Source organism: Chenopodium album, chromosome 4 (assembly GCF_948465745.1).
Source record: "Chenopodium album chromosome 4, dcCheAlbu1.1, whole genome shotgun sequence".
Taxonomy (NCBI): domain Eukaryota; kingdom Viridiplantae; phylum Streptophyta; class Magnoliopsida; order Caryophyllales; family Amaranthaceae; genus Chenopodium; species Chenopodium album.
In genome coordinates, this window is record NC_137837.1 from 40,723,554 (window position 1) to 40,728,095 (window position 4,542).

Here is a 4,542-nt window from a genome sequence, read left to right on the forward strand (position 1 = left end):
GATTACTCCGCAGTCTTTGCTAATTAATTTACTATCTGGTATCTATTTGGTTTTTGCTTTCGAAAAATATTGTGTAGAACGGACTCATGTGAGTCCGTTCTTTTAGTTGGCCCGCACGCGGCCCATTTATTAACAGTTCAGCCCGCGCGCGGCCCGAACATTAAATAAACTTTTTTTTTTTTTTCATTTAAAAAAAAATCAAAATTCATTCCAACGTTCCGCTTTTCTCCTTCTTCTTCTTCCCCACGTTTTCTGCAGTTACACTCCATTACTATCAAATTGCCTCCATTTTCCCGAATATTTCGCATAACTCCTTCAGTTTCTAACTTAAATTTTATTTGCAGTTACACTCCATTACTTAATTTTAATATTTTTATATAAACCCTAATATCGTCCTTTTCGACTACATTAATGGTTGACCTTTCATCTCTAAAAGTTTATAAGAAACGAACTAAACAATCACCAACACAGAAGCAGATAGTCGCAATGGCTGAAATGTTTATTATTTTTCAATTATTTTTGGGTTATACTTTTTTAAAAAAATTCTTATTCACTAATTTATTATTTTGTTCTGCAGGGATCATTCACAGCCTCCATTGAAGAAGCGTGGTCCAAAACCAGATTCTAAACGAAGTCGATCTGTTAGGTGTGACATTTGAAATAAATTATTTTAAATTCGGAAAAAATTTTGTTTGTATAACCAGATGCATGCTAGGTGTTCGATAAAATGCAATTTGTTGTTAGTAAACATAGCACTTAAGGTATTTATGTAGAATATTTTTGTGTACAATTAGCTTACTGTTGTATGTAATTATATTGCTGTAATTTGATAATACATTTTTTTTGTAAGGATTCACTATTATATGTTTAGGAATTATATTCTTTCTATCAGAAATTAGCATTTTATAATATTATCTTGAATTTTATTATTTTATTTTGATAATAATTTATATTTGTCATGATTGAGATGATTTTGATAAGAAATTAAGTTCTTCTTGTCAGTATTGAAATTACTTCAGTAATGAATAATATTTCTTCAATTAGGATTAATATTATTTTGGTCAGAAATTAAGTTATTTTTGTCAGGAAAAAGATAATTTGCCTCAGAAATAAGACTACTATTATCAATGATAACATAATTATTGTCAAGATTAAGATCGTTTTATTCTTTTCACAATTTTAATGTGATATTTGGTCAAAAATTAAGTTCTTCTGAGTATTGAAATTACATCAGAAATGAATAATATTGCTTCAATCAGGATTAAGATTATATCTTTTATCAGGATTAAGATTATATCTTTTATCAGGATTAATATTATTTTGGTCAGAAATGAAGATAGTTTTGTCAGTAAAATGATAATTATGCTCATAAATAAGATTATTTAAATCAGGCCTAAGATATGTGTCATTACATTTTATAATGCTTTCATCATGATTAAGATTAGTCAGAAATGAAGTTATTTTTGTTAGGGAAAAGATATTTATGCAAAGTAATAAGGTTACTATTATCAGGGATAACATAATTATTGTCAAGAATACGTTTGTTTAATTCATCTTATAATCTAAATACATTATTTTTGTCAGGATGCACTATTATATTGTCAGGAATTATATTCTTTCTATCAAAAATTAGTATATGTTTGTCAGGATTTAGATGATTTTGATCAGAAATTAAGTTCTTCTTGTCAGTATTGAAATTTCTTCAGCAATGAATAGTATTTCTTCAATCAGGATTAAGATTATTTTGGTCAGAAATTAATTTAATTTTGTCAGGAAAAAGATAATTAGCCTCAGAAATAAGATTACTATTATCATGAATAACATAATTATTGTCAGGAATATGTTTGTTTTATTCATCTTATAATTTTAATGTTATTTTATACTTTTTAATTTTTCAGTGCTCTTACTAAAGATGATATTTCAGACTTTGAACTTGGAAATAAATCTGGTCCTAATTATCTTTGTTAAATTCTAGAAGATTTAAGTGATGAGCAAAAGAAGGATGTAATAGACATTGGTTTTGGAGGATTGCTTCATATGAATCTGAAGGAAAATATTATCCGTCAGTTGTACAGTTATATAGTAACTCATTATAATCCCAAGGCTAGAAATCTGATTAAGGGTAAAAAGGAACATGCAATTCATATTGATAGTTCTGATATTGCTGATGTGTTGGGTATTCCTTATACCGATATAGCTGTGAAAGAGATTTCTAAAAACAAGAAATCATTTAATCCTGATGAGTATTTGAAGATAGAGTGGAGGAATTTTTTGTGTTTGGATATAGAAGATGATTTAGAAAAAGGAAATGAATCTGAAGCACAGAATAAAAAGAAGAGGAAAACAGAAGAAAAAGCTGTTCCAAGTAAGAAGGAATCCGAAAAAGCTGTTCAGAGTAAGAAGAAGAAGACATATGTCAATTTTCTTACTTATCAAATGTTGTTTGAGAAAAATAGACAGGGTGGTACTGATTTTAAGAAACTATTTGTTATGTTTTCCGTCTCTAACTTTTTGGCTCCAATGGGTGATAAGTCCCCCAATTTTAACATCATCAAGTCTTTAGAAGATGTACGTTTCATTAAGTCTTTCAATTGGGCTGGTTATGTTATGGACGTCTTATGTAGTTCAATAGTAGACTTTCAAGCATTTCTTTTGAAGAAGAAGGCAGGAGAGGAGTTGAAAACTAAATCCAAACAAGTAAATGGCTGTCTTGTTGCTTTTGTAATTGCATTTTTGCAAAAGTTTGAGTTTGGAACCACTTTGCATCGGAAGCCATTTGTAATGAATTGGAGTTGTGAAAGTCTGAATGAGAGGATTAAGTCTGTTGCAGAAAATATTGATTTTGGTACTGTGAAACTGTATCCTCCTGTCATACCAAAACAATATGCTGGTGTAGGGAATAATTTCAAGCCTTTAAAATCCCACTAGCTCGAACCCCACTGTGATCATACACTAAAGTACGGTGGCGTCCAAAAGGGAAGAAGATAGAGCAAAAGAGTCGCCAACAAGTTTTTAAGGAACTTGTAAACCGTTCATAGGATGAAGGTTACACCCCTTAACGATCCAAGAGATCGTCAACTCCATAAGGTCATGAACCAAATAAGGGTTCGGGGATGAAGGTACAAATCCAACCTAAAAGAGATTGAACCTGCCCTAATAATAGGCCTCTACTTTATTCTGATCGTATTCATGTGTGCTTTCTGACTAACATACAATCAGTAGGATTAACCCTAAACCTGTTTAATCTATGTTGGTTGAATTTAATGCACAAATAAACTATTATTGGTGATCACTTGAATTATAATCACAATAACCCTAACAAGATTATTAATTATCTTATTAAGCGTGATTACAAGTACAAATTCCCTTTAAACACGCATAAAAGGTGATCAAGCAATAAATAATAAATATCATCAAGCAACATAATAAATAATCATAATAATAAAAATATGATCATCATCAAAATAATAATAATCATAATATTCATAATCACTATAATCATTATAATCATAATCATATTCATGTTAATATTAAAGCATAATAAAAATAGCAAGATCCTAGGCATGATACTAACAAGATTAATAACAAACCCTAGCATGTCACTAAGCAATAAAAATCAAATCTTTAACCCTAACATGATACTAACAATCATAAATATTAGGAAGAATATAGGAAGCATTGTACTAATCATATTTAATATTAAAAATACCCTAGACATGATACTAGGAATATCATAATAACAATGTAAACATGATTTTTACATCATAATATCAATAAAATCAATTAAAGTACTTACTTTGATGCCTCGTACCTCTTTCTAATTACAAAATACACACATTAGTAACTTCAAGGAAAATATAAAACAAACAATTAAATTAAATAATTGAAAGAGAGATTTGGGACTAAACCCTCATAAATTAAACCTTTCACGTCTAGGGCGAAGGCAACTTCGAATATGGCTAGGTGTTTCTAGATCTTGTGAATGCGGAATTTTGTATGAGAAAATGCTAGTTTTGGAAAAGATGAATGAAAGAGAGATGAATGATTAAGAGATTTAAATAATGCTAATGCATGAACGATTTAACTTGCGAATGAAAACTGATTCTTGATGAATAACTTGTGAATGAAGAGAATTGGTGAATGATAGATGTAGATGATGATTGATGATGATTGGTGATGATTGGTGTATGAAAACGGAGTTTTTAATACGATATTTACAGAGAAAATCAGCCAAAAAAGATAAATTAACAAAACAGAGTCTGACGCTCAGGAAACAGAGCTGGCGCCAACCTTGGCTAGCTGGCGCCAGGCACCAGCCTTAGCGCCAAGCGCCAATGGCTAGCGCCAGGCGCCAGGCCTGGTTCCAGGCGCCAAGGCCTGGGGTTGGACGCCAAGCTTGATTTCGACGCGTTTTCGAAAATCTGATAAATTTACTGTACTGGAGGATAAAATAATATAATTTCTTCGAAAATACTATTTGATTTTGATTAAAACTCTGAAAAGTCAACAAAGTCAACTTATCAATGCTAATCGAATTAGGAA